Source organism: Podarcis liolepis (assembly GCF_965112155.1).
Source record: "Podarcis liolepis genome assembly, chromosome: 2".
NCBI lineage: Eukaryota > Metazoa > Chordata > Lepidosauria > Squamata > Lacertidae > Podarcis > Podarcis liolepis.
In genome coordinates this window covers 92,536,079-92,552,484 of record NC_139555.1, presented here as the reverse complement: position 1 = coordinate 92,552,484, position 16,406 = coordinate 92,536,079, and the positions used below count along the sequence as shown (strand labels likewise).

Below are 16,406 nucleotides of genomic sequence, written 5' to 3'. Positions count from 1 at the left end.
CAAAAACATCTTTCAAGAAGCTTTTTCCTTGTTCCATCTGCAGCATTGTGTAGTTTAGGGAAGTTTTTAATATTTAATGCTGTATTGTTTTTAACACTCGATTGGGAGCTGCCTAGAGTGGCTGGGGAAACTCAGCCAGATGGGTGGGGTATTATTATTATTATTATTATTATTATTATTATTATTATTATTATTATTATTATTCCATTTGTGTACAAATATAGCAGAGTCCAATAAATTCTAAATATTTTTGTTGTATAAAACATAGTTTATAATGTAATGGCACATTAGCTACCAACGTTAAAACATTGTTGCACTGGATAGGTAGAATTGGAACTGCCGGTTCTTTATACCATTCATTTCTCAGATTTTGTACATCGCATGGCTTAATTGAAACCAGATACAGTGGTACCTCTGTACCACTGTACCACCAGCGGGTGGCGCTGTGGGTAAAACCTCAGCGCCTAGGACTTGCCGATCGCATGGTCGGCGGTTCGAATCCCCGCAGCGGGGTGCGCTCCCGTTGTTCGGTCCCCGCGCCTGCCAACCTAGCAGTTCGAAAGCACCCCCGGGTGCAAGTAGATAAATAGGGACCGCTTACTAGCGGGAAGGTAAACATCATTCCGTGTGCTGCGCTGGCTCGCCAGATGCAGCTTGTCACGCTGGCCACGTGACCCGGAAGTGTCTGCGGACAGCACTGGCTCCCGGCCTATAGAGTGAGATGAGTGCACAACCCTAGAGTCTGGCAAGACTGGCCCGTACAGGCAGGGGTACCTTTACCTCAGGTTACATACGCTTCAGGTTACATACACTTCAAGTTACAGATTCCGCTAACCCAGAAATAGTGCTTCAGGTTAAGAACTTTGCTTCAGGATGAGAACAGAAATCGTGCTCCAGCGGTACGGCAGCAGCAGGAGGCCCCATTAGCTAAAGTGGTGCTTCAGGTTAAGAACAGTTTCAGGTTAAGAACGGACCTCCGGAATGAATTAAGTACTTAACCCGAGGTACCACTGTACTGTCTAATTAGATTTCTGTTCTTCCTTTTTAGCTTATGTTTCATTTTGAGACTTGAATGCACATTATCAATTGATAATGAACCTTGTATAATATCTCGCTTCTTAAAAAAAAAATCTGTTGTGTGCAGTGTTCAGTTCCAGTGAACACTATATTATATAATAGTAATGGCATTGTTAGAGACCAGAACACTAAATGTTTATTCATACTCTGTTATACCTTCAAAGGGACATCCAAGCTTCGATGACATTCTGTCCTTAAGAGCTAACTACATAATCTTAATGCACTTCAGAAGGGACGTTCAGAAACATTACTTTAAAAAACACACACCAGTTTGATCTAATCTCTTTTAGGTGTAGCGAAAGGCTGATCAAAGTGTAGTAAAAGCATGGTATTAAAGGATTAGCTGGGTCACATTGAAATATGTTTCCAAACAAACACGAGGTCTCTTAGTTTTGTTGAAGCAAACATAAAAGAAGGCTTTTAGGCTAACGGCTTGGACTATTAAACAAAAAAGCAAGGAGGTGGATTAAGTCTATGTCCCAATCTCAGTATGATATGCATATTAAAATGAAAATAAAATGCTGCTATTGTAACTAACTCTTAAATTATATCATAGAATATGGGCATTTTAAAGGGTGGAACCTGTTCCACTGTGACATGTGTAACTATCAAGTAATTAACAGCAACGTTTTGTTCTTTGCTGTCTTTTTGCTGCCACATCTCCTTTTTTCTTTTCTGCTGACAAGATCTGCCACTGAGGTACCTTATCTCAGCTTTGCAGTTGAGTTGAGTAGTTTTTCGAAACCTGTCAATGCTGCTCCTTGGATGGTGTCAGCCTGGGGTATTTTTGTTTAGAGGAGAACTTCCCAATGAAATCAGAAGTGCCGAATGACCTGAAAATTGATGGCATAAAATACTTTGAGCATGTAGAGAAAGTTCTGTATAAATAAATTTGGAATGATTAGGCAATGCTGTCATGTCAACATTATTATTATTATTATTATTATTATTATTATTATTATTATTATTATTATTATTATTATTATCCCGCCCTCCCCAGCCGAAGCCGGGCGGCTAACAACAAAAAGAAAATAAGAATCGGTATCAGGCCAGAGTGCAATATCTATGATTCATGTTATTTAAAAATTCATATTTTTAATGACAAGGTGAACAAAACTAACATTTGAAGTCCTTATGTTGATTTTATAGCTAACATTTCCTTTAAAAAAAACAACCACAAATTACCCCAAAAGCTGGATTTCAGACTGATATGTTATTTTCACCTTTCCTCAGTTATTCCTTCTTGTGGATGTGGCTGTGGCTTACAAGTCTTGCTTCAATTTGGTTCAATTTGGCATTGCGCAATTGTTCATCATTTATCTGAAAGACCATTGAGAAAGCAAAGGATTCCACCAACATATTGAGAGTAGGCAGCAGATACAAAAAAGCAAGACACTAATGAGGCTGGAGGGGCTCAAATAGAGGTCGATTTAAGGCAGAACAACTTGTTCCATCACACTGGATACCAAGCCTAGGGGGCACCTCAAGGTGTCACAACTACGCTGTAGTGAATTGAGCAAAATGGAAAGCAAAAGGCAAGAGGGCACCAAATTGCCAAGGGTCTTAGCAGTCCACTTATTGATTTTTTTCTGCCTGTTGTAAGCAATTGTAACTCCATAAAATTCAGATAGTAAGACAATAAAATGCAATGTAAGAAGTAACAGAAGCAATAAAAATACAATTAAAAATTAATATGAATATTTAATGGGATGGGTGTGCCATCCACAGCCTGGCAGCAGACCAGCTGAATGAATCTCACGGACCACTGGTGGTCCATGGGCCACAATTTGGGAACCCCTGGATTAAAACCAGTTCCTCCACACTGTTCTTAGTTGATGCAGCATTGCTCCAGTAAAGTTGCGGCCTGTCTTAGTCTCAGCCATTGGGCCGATTCTTCCTCTGCCCACTTGCAGCTGCCCTGGTCTCATAGCATGCTTTTAGCAAGTGTGGTCCAAGAATGGCCAGTCAGTTTCAAATGTCTTTTGCAGCTCCTGAGATTTTTTAGTTCCAACCAGTTTGCATGGTTTGAGCATTACAGTGGTACCTCTAGTTATGCACTTAATTCATTCCAGAGGTCCGTTCTTAACCTGAAACTGTTTTTAACTAGAGGTGTGCTTTCACTAATGGGGCCTCTTGCTGCTGCTGCGCCGCCGGCACACGATTTCTGTTCTCATCCTGGGGCAAAGTTCTCAACTCAAGGTAACTCTTCCAGGTTAACGGAGTTTGTAACCTGAAGCGTTTGTAACCTGAGGCGTTTGTAACTCAAGTTACCACTGTATTACTATCAAACATGAGAGTAAAAGGTGACTCATTCATAGGAAGCCAGTGGCTGACGTTACAATCCCTAGGCATGTCTCATTGGAAGCAAGTCCCACTGTGTCCAATGGAATTTATTCCCTTGTCAGTGTGTTTAGGCTTGCAGCCTCACCTGATTTGTATATACCAAGTGCAATACTTATGGGTGCTCATGGGAATTTGGGAAGAAATTAATGCTGTGACCCCAACAGAGGTAGAGGGGATGTAGTTGGAAATAAAGCCCTTAAGCATGACAACAGCCCTTTTCTTTTAGTGACAGCTCAGAAACACCACTCCCTTCCTCTCTTTTCTCTGTCACATAATCTGCCCTACGATCCTCCACATCTACCCCCAGGCAGCCTCCTATGAGACCACCTGCTCCTCTACACCACTCTAGCAGCACCATGAAGTTCTCGCTCCTTTGGCTTTGCTTGCACTATAGGGTGGAGCTACACTCATGGTTTTTAACGATAAGGAAGGGTTTTAATAATGTCCTACTTTTAATGTTCATAATGCTTTATTAGATTGTGGCACCAGGGGGGGGGGGGTGCTGCAGAGCTACCAGCAGTAGGGAGACAGTGTGTTGATGGAAAAACAGAGGTAAGAAACACCTTATTTTACAAGTATGCCCTGTGACGTTTTAGAATGATATATCTAATATTCTTATAATGTTAAATAAAGGTAAAAGTACAGGGACCCCTGACAGTGAGGTCCAGTTGTGGACAACTCTGGAGTTGTGGTGCTCATCTCACTTTACTGGCCGAGGGAGCCGGCGTACAACTTCTGGGTCATGTGGCCAGCATGACTAAGCTGCTTCTGGCATGCAAACGTCGTTTACCTTCCCGCTGGAGCGATACCTATTTATCTACTTGCATTTTGTGCTTTCGAACAGCTAGGTTGGCAGGAGCAGGGACCGAGCAATGGAAGCTCACCCCAAAGCGGGGATTTGAACCACCCACCTTCTGATCAACAAGTCCAAGAGGCTCAGTGGTTTAGACCACAGCGCCACCCGCGTCCCTAGCATAATGTTAAATAGGTCAGTGTAAATACAGCTATAGTGACACCTGGAATGAGGGGTGGAAGGGGGCCCATCCCCTTCTACACAGCACATCTCCCAGCACAGGCAACATAGGCAGCTCTTCTTCCAGCTTCCTAGTTGCCAGGCAGTTGATGTTGCCTTTAACAGCTGACCAGCTTCTTATACAGTGAGCCTGGTTAATAGAAAGCAGTCTTATACTGTGTCAGACCCTTCGTCCTTCTAGAGTTGCCATAAGTCCTCTTTTTCATGGGTAGGTAAAATGAGAGTCGTCATAGCGCTCCATCGTTAAAAAGTAGAAGTTGGCAAATGTGTCCTCCCTTTTGCTCCTCAAAATATGGCAACCCTAATAATGCCTACACTGACGTGGGAAGGAACCTGGGACCCTCTCTGTTCAAAGAAGATGGCTCTACCATGGACCTGTGCCCTTTCATTTGATGGAATGCAGGGCTAGAGCTCAGTGGTAGACTATCTCCTTTCATAGGCACCAACTACTATGTGCTGAGGAATCTTCTTTATATTGTTTAACAGGGGGCTCAGCCCCCTCCCCCCAATACTGAGGAGGCTGAGCACTAAGTGGAGGGCTGCCCACGCCACCCTGTTGCCACTACTGCTGCCTCTACCTCCCTCCGCTGCTTCCACAAGGCCCTCTGCAGAAGTGGCTGTGGCTCTGCAAGCGGCTAGCCCTCCCATGGCCAGAGAGCCCTGCTGCAGCTCTCTGTTGCCACTGCTGATTCTCCCTTCACTGCTGCTGCAGCTCCCACTCTGGCCATGACAGCCTCAGCCATGCTGCAGCCTGGCTGGCAGGAGGCTCACCCAGTCTGCTGCCAGGCTTGGTGGGCTGGGCTAGGCTCTTGGCCTGCTCCCAGCTTTGCATTTGTGTGTGTGTATGCCACGCGTGTTATGTCACAGGCATGCATCGCAGCACTCAGCCCTTCCAGTGTTGGACCCAAGGTGGCACCTCTGTCTCCTTTGATTAATAGTGCTGCACTTCTAATGAAAATACTTAGCGTCTACACAATGCCTAAAAACATTCCGCACACATCTTATCACATAACCTTTGTGGCCGGGGTGTGTGTGTGTGTGTGTGTGTGTGGCCTCCCTAACACCACCTAGTGAGATCACAAACAGGAGCAAGGTTTGAATGAAGGGCCTTAAAATTCATAGCACTGTCTCTTAGCCACAATCCTATGCCAACTCCCACAGTCTTCTAATTGTTCTATTATGGGCAGCAAATCACCTTTTGTTTTCCATAACTAACAGAATTCATACATACTTGATTCAAACCAAACTCATCTGGCTGCTTCCTTCTGACACCCCTGAGACAGGTTTGGGTTTAGCTGCCATAAATATAGAAACAGTGGGGTTTCAGTCTTGCAGTATCTCCTCCTGTCATAGATAGGAGCTGCGGCTGATTTTTCTCCCCTAAGGCAATTTAAGTTAAAAATGTGCTGAAATTCCCAATAGCATGTTGGGGTAATCATTAATGTTTACAGTTGCTATAGCAACTATGATAGCTAGCAATTGACTGGGAAGGGAACCTGTTTGTAGGAGATAAGCCGGGGCAATTATTGAACAGCTGTCAAATCTTTAACAGTTTTAAAGATAGAGGAGGCTTGGAGAGAGTGGAGAGACAGCTGATTTCAATGTGCCACCCTACAGTGGTCCAAAATACAATGGCGGTGCCTTTATTTAAAAAAAGAATTAATTAGTAGAGAGTGCACTTCTCTCGCATTCATTGATGCAAGCCTATAATGTCTGGCATGAGGAGTGGGTAATGTGATTAATATTATAGGTCATGATAATCTTTAGCAATATTTGTTAGGTTTAATTTATAGGTTAAGCACTGTTGTGTGATAAGCTGTTGCAGGTTGCAATTCATAGAATAGACGGCATCAGCTTTGGGGAGGCCAAAGTCAGCTGACCTTTTATGGGCAAGGCTAAGGGCCTGATTGTCCTATGGCCAGCGCTCTGAGGTAAGCATCTCAGAGTAAGTGTGGACGAAGTATACTAGTAGAAGTTTATTTTTTAAAAAATAAATGGACAAATGGGGTGGGTGGGAGCTTGAAGGACCTTAAAAACATGTGAGTAGTTGGGTTTTGGGTTTGTTTTTTAATGCAAACTAAATTCCTGCTAGCAGGGATGGGGAGCCTGTGGCGCTTCAGAAATTATTGTGCTGCAGTTCTGATCATTATGCTGTTTGACTGTGGAATGGACTCCCTCAGAAGGTGGTGGACTCTCCCTCATTGGTGGTTTTTAAGCAGAAGTGGGATAGCCACCTGTCATAGATGCTTTAGTTGAGAGTCCTGCATTGCAAGGGGTTAGACTAGATGACTCTCAGGGTCCCTTCCAATTTTACAGTTGAGGCTGATGGGAAGTGGCGTGCTATCAGAACCCACCAATGTAGCTGGTTTATCCCAACCACACAAGCTCATGCATAGGAAGTCCCTGTATAGTTGAATGTCTTAAAGTCTATCTAATTGAGCATTGTTTCCGGATATTTGGAAACAGGGAGAAAAGTATTTCTACAAATGTAATTACTTTTTAGCACATGAAGCTATTCTTCTGTGAATGTAATTTTGATGATGATGATTTGCACTTCACTTTCAATATCCTCCCTAAGAAAGAAAAAAATGAGAATCAACTTCCATGGGCTTCTCGTGCCCCGTGTCATATTCCACGAAGGAGAAAGGCAAGGCGTGTAGTTTGGCGGATTCAGTTTGTTCTGCTAAATTATTTATTGTATATTTAAGAGCATTAATTTTTTGTTTAAAAGAAAAGTTTTTAGACGCCGGGAACAGCTCTTGCGTGATTTGTGAAGAAAGAAATGAGCTAAGCAAGATCACAGCAAATATTATACATAATGAATAATTTAAGTTATTATGCACTCCCACCATAATATCCACAAGAGAGATGAAGATGAGGAAACTGTGGGGCTCTCAGGAGTCTAGAGAAATGCATCCCTCAGCTGAAAAGTAGCTATCCAGACTGCAGATAAACAGGAAAAGATGCTTTCTGAACTACATTGATCACAGCTAAAATGCTTCAGTTTACAGGGCAGAAACACTAACCAAGGCATTTCCATCAAAGCTGACCAGTGACCACATATAGTGTTCCTAAAATATTTTGCCCTGGCAGCAGTTGTGCCAATGAAATCCTTATTTTTTGCTGCCGCCTCATCTGTCATCTAGTGAAGCTTTTTCTGGCTGATGAATATCCTAGTGGATCCTGCCAGTCTCTGTCTAGAGACAAAGGATGTAGACAGACAGCCATTATAAAGTACTGTGGAAGTGATTTGAACACACATTACACCTGAGCTTTGGAATGCGGCCACCTTGTCTTCTTCAAACCACTTCCACCACACTTTAGAATGTCTTCACCCGGAGACATCTAATGCCCTATGTGATGGGTTTGCAGTGCAATATGCGGACAAGACTGCCAATATTCAATTCAATTTGTGGTCTGCCCTTTCACATTCAGAGCTTGAGATGTTGGAAGGCCAGTCCTCCCCTGTTTCTTTCCATTGGCCTGACTCACACTTACACTGTTCTGTGTCATTGTCGGGATACATACAGACACAGATCACCTGCAAGTCACTGTTTCCAAACAACAATAACATAATTATTTTGTTTGTGTCTGCTCGTGAATCGCAGCCCAATCCTTTACACGCTTACTTGGAAATACATCATATTGTGTTCAGTGGGACTTATGCACACAGGAATGCTCAGAAGTGCCCGATGTGACTTACTCCCAAGTAATTACCATATTTTTCCATCTATAAGACGCCCCCATGTATAAGATGCCCCCTATTTTTGGGGACTCAGATTTAAGAAAATGGGGGGGTGCATCCGTGTATAAGACTCCCCCTAATTTTTGTTGTTGTTTTTTAGGGGGGAAACCTAGTCTTATACACAGAAAAATATGGTATTTTTAGAATTGCATCTTTAGACATGATCATGCTGCTTGAATTTCTGAACAGATACGTGGCCACTTCCGAAACAGCTTGGGGCCAGGTGACCTGGAAGATTGTCTTCTCCCATAAATACCTGCCAAAACCCTAAGTTTAGCAAAGTTCCAGGGTCCTTGTATTCATATACAAAGCCCTGACTTAGATCCAAGCTACCTTAGGGATCTCACGAACCCTTATATCCCAGCTCAGTTATTCCCCAAGTATAATTTGTGTGGTGAGTCATTATGTTGTTGCTGTTGCTATAAAAATCTGGTAGTCAGAAGCCATTGCCATTCTACTGCAGATCGCCCAGAGATCTATGCCTACCCTTGTTTTATATGCTGTTGTAATGATTTTGATGGTGTAACTTGATGCAATCTAGGGCTTTAGTGGGACTATTTGGGAGGATGTAGTTTCGTAGACTTTTTTTTTTTTTTTTTTGCAAATGCCTGAAAGTTGACAGATAGTTATTTCATTGTGCTTTGGGCCCGTTGTCACTTCTTTTTTTCTCTCTCTCTCTTTTTTAATACTCTAACAAAATGGATTGTGGTGTAAGGATATAAAAGTGAAGAATAGCAGCACTTGACAGAGAGGGGGGAAAAGTGAATGCTATGAAAGCTGTCTAGAATGTATACAATATGTCCCGTTGCTGCTAGGGAATGCAGGCAAAATACCAGCTCCTTTTAGTTTGTTAGGTAAGTCTCCATGGAAATTACTATGGAAATTTACAAGTAGATGCGTTAAATACAGTGCTAAGAGACTGTCTTCCATTCTCCATGGCTGGAAGATTTGAATATAAATCTAGCACTGGTCTGTTCGATTTGGCCTCCTTGAGGCATTGTCCTGACAGCCTGCTGCACAGTGCATGGTGCTCTATCACAACCTGCCATGTGTTTTGTAATGTGGATAGCAGTAATGCATTTTTATGTGGTTCCTACAGTGTAGAAATCATCACTTAATCAGGGCAAATGCTGTTATATGTCCACTGCCTATGGTGCACGGCAATAGAGGTGCTGCGCATATCTGTCTACACAAAGAGAGTTACACTCTTATCAACTGTAATCACAACAATTATGTTGCTTAAAGCAAACAAGAGCAACAACAGTGTTAACTTGGGGAGGTGGGACAAGTGGCCCCCCCTCCCCGGACTATTAATCTAGGACACTAAACACTGCAAGGAAATGTTGTAACAAAACACTGACGTTTTAGCTATGAATTCTTCCCCCTCCATTTCAGGAAAATCGTTGGAAGGTAAAGATAACCAGCAACTCCATAAATTTACTTGCGTCCTTGCTCCTTCATCCATAGTGAGCAAAGGAAACTTGCAAAATCTGCTTCTATTCCATTAATAATAGATAATATGAGAGAAGAAAATGAATACCTTATAGCCAGTCTTCTTTCCCATGCCTCCATCTGGAGTGTCTACAAGGAATCCTTTATGTAGACCTTATTTTCCATCCATGCTGATTTAAGTGAAGCACACCTCCCAAGAAGCTGTTGGAGTACATAGCTTTAAATACCTGTCAAAACTCCATCTGCTCTCCAAGTACTGTGAAGCTGGGGAGGTTCAGAGGTCCGAAGAAGCAGAATTTAACAGAGCTAGTGAAGTGGAAGTTGATCCTTTAAATCAAACATTTCAGTTTCTCTCCAAAAGAAAGGTGTGTACTGAGACTTAGTTTTGCCATCACAATGGCTATGAAGTATAAGAGAGGACTCCATGTGTGGCAACTTAGTGACATGGAGTCCCTCTGTTGCCAAACGCCCAAATAATTGACTAGTGGGCTCCCCTATCTGTTGTGATACCAATGGCATACTTGTTACAGTGGCCTAAAGCTCTGGCAGTGGCACGGTGTGAAAAGAGGCAAGTTGTGGTGGATTGGGTGGAAACTTGGATCCTCCCACCGTTCATTATCTGCACCATCCCTGGAGCGTAAATATTTTCTCTCCTATTGTGGGAGTTAAGAGGAGGGGTAGTACTTCTGGTGGGGGACACGTTCTGCTCCTTCTGGGATAGTTTGTCACACTTGGTCCCCACCCTGCACTTAGCTCTCACCTGTGGCTCCTAGAAGCTGTCAGCATGTGATAGTAGCCACACCTTGCGAACAGCTTCGACTTGCCAGCTAAACTAGGTGAGGGTAGCTGTTGGGTCTCAAACCCTCAGTGCAGGTTGATATCTAGTCCTTGTGCGTACAAACCCCTGTACGCAAGAGAACTGTGACATACATCCAGTGGAGCTGTATGCACACTGAGCAGAGTTACGCAAGAAGCAAGGCTGTGTAGGCATGTGGCATCACAAAATTTATTAATTTACAGCAAATCAAAACAACAAAACGTGGCTGGTGTGAGCAGTGTCTCGCACACACGTCTTCTCTGTCCAAAAGCAGAGAACAAAGGGCAGAAAAACAAAAGCACACAGAAGGGAAGTTCTCTTGTCTGAGTTTCCATTCCCCCACTTCCAGCAGTATGGAATGTAAATAAGGATCACATGATCCATCAATGAGAGAATGAAATACTGACAGTCCTGGAGGAAGAAATCCTCAAGTAAAGTCCCTGAACGCTGAAGCTGTATACTCAAAGCATTGTATGCCTGTTTAGAATCTTCAGAGATTTTGCCATGGCAAGCCTTGAAACTATTTTTCTGCAGCAGTGCTACAATAGGTGTGTATAAGAAGCAGGCTGGCTTTTTTTATGTATTCCATAAACAGAAGTTGCTGTGTTGTCAGTACAGTTTTGAAGTTGCAACCATCTGTACTCCTTGGGGAAGCCCATATATGGTTGGGTGATACAGAACAAACCTCCCAACCTGGTTCTTAGAACAAATCTGTGAGAGGGTATTTATCTTTTTTCAGTCCATGGTTATTCATATCATAAATTAATAAAATATTTCAACAGCACTGGGCCTTCTAGGACCTGGCATTGCAGAACAAATTCATTTTGTATTATAGACAAAGGGAGAAAGGAGAAAAAGTAGCCTCTGCACACTTAAGGCAATCAGGCATTATTCAAGACTGATGATTGGCAGGTACAGAATAGGGTCGACTGATTTACATCTATGGTTTTTCTATGCTTCATCTTAACATTTCATATTTTATAAAGCTAAAACTTTCTCAGTTTAAGAGGGTATCATTTTCCCCCCACTCACTGGGGGTAAAATACTGAGGGATGATAAACTACAGATTGAAGGTGTTATTAATGAGCTGATTTATCTTTTTTGCTTCAAGAGACCTTGTAAAACCCAAAATTGCATATTGCAATATTCCATTTTTAATAAAAGTTATGAATGTCCCATTTTTGTTGGTGGTATTAATTTTTACATTTTGAGTCTTCCATTTAGCTTTATAGTGAATTTAATCATGGTGTTTTAATAGCTTTTCATATCATCACAGTCCTTTTAAATTTGCTTAGTTTTATGGAAAATGTGTTATTTTACTACATGTTATAAAATGGTGGGGAAAGAGTACACAGGTGGTATTCAACTAAGTTTTACTCAGAGTAGACGTAGCTTAGTAATGTTAATTAATTTCAGCCGATCTATTCTGAGGAAAATATAGCTGAGTACCACCCCATGTGTGAACTAGTTTTGTTAAGAAAGAATAGTAAAAGAATATAAGAGACTCACAAGTATCTGAAAACATTACTGTGACAAACCATCTATTTAAAATTATATCTTAGGTTAGATATTTCCTTCTCCATTCATTGCACGTCACAAGTGAAACCAGTTGTTTCAGAATTCAGATTTACTTTCTTTAAAATAGAAACTTCAATTTATGCAGAAATACGCTGCAGTTACTTTTGAGGAGTATATTCAGAGGCCCTACATTCAATGGAATGCAGATTTTCATCTTTTAATTTTAAAAATGATGAAATCTAAGTTGCTACAGCCAACCAAATCTATACCTGTCTTTGTACCATGTTTGGGTATAAGATTTATAAAAAGGAGCGGGTGCCCAGTGAGAAAGTTAGACTCAAAGGGAAGAAGCAAAGATAAGAGAGAAATCTTTAATTTATTTAATAGTGTCAGTCCTTAAAGTGGTCCTTTAGAATATCATTGCACACACACACACACACACACACACACGTGTATAATAAATCTATATGATTCTAATCCCCCTTGAGCATCAGGCCTCTTGATTGCAAGGAAGCTCAGATGTAATCTGAGTCTTAGACTGAAAAGTTTCCTGAGCTGTGTCCTAAATGGTGTTGGACCAAATTACTTAAAGCCTGTGCCTATGAACTTGCCAGATAAGTGTAATTAGCTGCAGAGGAGCTTCTCATGGACTTGCTTGGAAGGGAATTTAGTTGGGTAGATGCAATAGACAAGTGAGGTCTTTTCAGTGGTGGCCGCACAATTGTGAAACTTCCTCCATTGGCAAATACAACTGCCCCCCTCCTTGTTGTGGTTTAGACAGTCATTGTAAACATCTTTCTTTCATTTTGTTTTTAAGGGAGAATGTGATTTTACTTAATGGCCTGTTTTACAGAGCAATCCAAGCCCCTCATATTCCAGGTTGTGGGGTGAGGTCGGGTGGTGATATTAGGTTGAGGTGTCCCTCTGTCCAGCTCTCCTGGCTTAGTCAGCCTACCACCAGTGGCTGAATGAGTGGGGTGGTAGGAGCCCTGCTGCTGGGATCTGCACTGGCAGGACCAAGTAGAAAAGCTCCAAACGGAGGTATTCCGGGGGGGGGGGGCACTGTACCAGCTCAGGATCTGCTGGATACCAAGCTGGTCTGACTGCCATTGTGCTATTGCATGGTGCCTGAGTCAGATCAATGGTCTGTCTAATTCAGTATTGTCTGCACTGGCTCTCCTGGGTTTCAGACTGGAAGAATTCACCAGCCCTATCTGGAGATGGCAGCTATGGAACCTGGAGAACTCTCCTTGCAAAGCAGATGCTCTGTTATTGAGCTACAGCCCTTCACCAAAGGAATCTGTAGAGTTGTATTTCATTTCATCCATAGCATTGTCACCATCTTTCCTCTTCGCCAGATTTCAAATGCTTGGATAGTTCAGGTTTCCCTCAGAGAGCCTGAGGGTCGTTAGGGAATTTAACATGTTTCATATCCGTGTCATCTCTGCTTTGTCGCCCCAGAGCTTTAGAGCAGGTTTTAATACCTTGTGACCTTGTGCACAAAGAGTTTAACTCTTTGACAAAATCTGCTTTCCTTTTTTCGTGTTACAGGAAGCTTAGCGGAGTACCCAGGGCATGTAAAGAAAGACTCACAATGAGGTATCTAGGGCAAACGAATTCCCTTTGGTCAGTGAAATGTCCATACCCAAGAGTACATGCTGCATTCAGCACGTGTGTGAAAAATTCTAGTCTGCCCATATGATTTTATCAGGTGGGATCCAGCATTGTTCTGTGAATGGAAGGCGCTCTTGTGAACAGAAGAAAAGTTGCGCTTACACAACTCCGTGAAGGAGCTGAAGGGAAGTACTTCTGGTTCATGCAGCTACAATGTTCAGGGAGAAACAGCCCATTAACTGTTAAAGTGATAATTTAAATATTAATGGGATAGTAGAGAACTAACTAGAATAGTAATCAGATTAAAATTCAGGTGTTAAGCAGGTACTTGTGTTTAAACACTAGGCAAAGTCTATGATAGTGAACAGCTGAAAAAGGAAGTTATTTGGGTTTAATTCAGCATAGCACTATGTCAGGTTCTTGTCTGTGCAAGGATTACCACTAGCACAGTGGGACTTTTGCCCCCTTTCCTTCCTCCCAATCCCCCTTAATTCTGTTCTAGGAGTTCACCCCAACCTCCAGAGCAGATTTGGGGAGGATGCAAGCCATGGAGGACCACCAACGATGACTCCCTTGAATATCTTAATGATTGAGCAGAGATATAAGTGATCAGGCTGTCTTTAATGTATCCTGGGTCCAAGAGGTCAATTAATACAAGAACCTTCAACTTGGCCCAGTAATGTATGGGCAGCCTGTGCAAACTTTTAACCTCTGGTGGTATGTGCTGACTGTAATCTGACCCTACCACCAGCCTAGCTGCAGCCTTTTGCACCATCTGGACCAAGAATAACCCCTCATAGAGCACATTACAGTAATCAGGTCTTGCGGTTACCAGTGCATGAAACACTGACCAGGCTATCCCCATTCAAGAATAGCCATAGTTGTGGGAGCCACCAAAGGCATTCCTAGTCACAGAGGCTACCTGAGCCTGAAGTGACAAAAGATGGATCCAGGAGCACCTCCAAACTATGAGCCTGTTCTTTCAGAGAGAGTGCAACCCCACCAAGAACAGACAAATGCCCTATATCAAGTCAGTTTGGCAAATGATGATCTGCCCAACGTCGCCTAGTGATCTTGAGGCTAAGCAGGTTTCATTAGCCTTGTTGTATACCACACCTTGTTGCTTTCCTTAAGCTCAGGAGTTGGTGGGCTAATCCAAACAATGCTGCCCACCTGTTAATCACATGACATCAGGTCATTCAACTTCAGGTCATTATTGTTCATTTTTTAATTTTTTTTATTTAGTGCTTAAACTGTTGGAAAAGTAATAAATATTATTTTCAAAAAAAAAAGTTTACCTGTCCTGTGTCTGATATCATTTATTGTTAGTTGATTGCCAGGTAGGTGTGGTTTGGATCAAACCGTATCACAGACAAAATGGGGAGCCCTAATTAGACCCATAGACCAGATGTTTACCGGTTAGTAATTGAACTATAGGCTACAGGGATTGAACCAGGGATATTGTAAATGGAAGGGTACAGTCTAGCAGTGAGCCTTGGCTCTTCCCCATAATTATTATAGTTTTGCATGTAGAATTTGAGTTCCAAAACACAGGACTAGAAGGAAGGATTAGTTAAATATACATACCACTTAAATGTTCAAAGATTAGGGTAAGGAAAATTAACAGATAGATGACAAGAATGCTACATTGTATGAGTGAATAACTAATCTAGTTATTGTGAAGATACACAAATGCTCTCTCATGAATGAGACAGCTACTTCCAACAAGCACCCTTTCTGCTACACACACACACTCACTCACTCTATTAGGCTAAAATTCCCAGATTTTTTCATGAAATTTTACTTCACATCTGGCGCTGTCTATCTGAAAAGCCATAAATTGCTTTGCTGCTGTGCTTGCATCCTCAGTGCTGGCAGACACCTTGTTGTTATAAGTTCTAATAGTATTTCAGTTGCTCGCCAGACTAGCCAAAAGCCATTTCATGCTGTATTTTAAGTGTCTGTTTACTCAGTTGTTACAAATTGCCTATGGGACAGGAACTGCCTGTCACTTCCAGAGCAATTAGCATGTGAAGCCTTATCAGAAGAAATCTGTCAAGTTTGAACAGACACAAATAGCACATGGGAATCTCTAAGGAAATCAAAATGAGTATTTTGCAGCATATATTTACATGCTGCTGTTACTGCTTTCAGTCATAACTTATATGTTTCTGTATTCCTGTAGATGGATAGAATAATATAAATAGCCATCATTTTGGTACCCTTGTTCCGTACAGATTATACCAGGGGTCTGCAACCTTTAAGACAAAAAGAGCCACTTGGACCCGTTTCCGAAGAAAAACAACAACCTGGGAGCCGCAAAACCATCGTGACATTTAAAGCATGCGTGCCGCTGCCCTCTGATCTGACAGCGGGCGGGAAGGTGACGTCAGGACGGTGCGTGACTAACGCACGCACCGCCCCCATGCAACGTCACAGCCAGTACAGCGCCTGCCACAGTGGGGAGTGTTGGGGCACACAATGCGCCTCCTCCCCTCGCTAGTATCCACCCCGGAGCCGCGGCAAAGGTGTAAAAGAGCCACATGCGGCTCCGGAGCCGCGGGTTGCAGACCCCTGGATTATACAGTACTGAGGAAAATATTTTGAGCTAATGCTTTTAAAAATACTATATTTTTAAAAATAATGTTTTAGAAAAGAATAAGACGGGTTACTTGGTTGGTTCGGTTTATTGTTTTTTTTAAAAAAACAACAACAACACCAGTGCAGTGTTGTGGTAGCAGAGGCAAAAGAAAACCATTTATAAAATTTCAGTTAGGCCAACACTATTCACAAAGTGAGCATGTTAA

General features: G+C 42.3%; 1 protein-coding gene across 14 annotated transcripts in view; it reads left to right on the top strand.

Moving 5' to 3' along the window:
• The window catches only part of LOC310701096 (contactin-4), a 497,831-nt gene that overhangs the window by 353,551 nt on the left and 127,874 nt on the right, over positions 1–16,406 (top strand). The gene's annotated exons all lie outside the window — the stretch shown is intronic.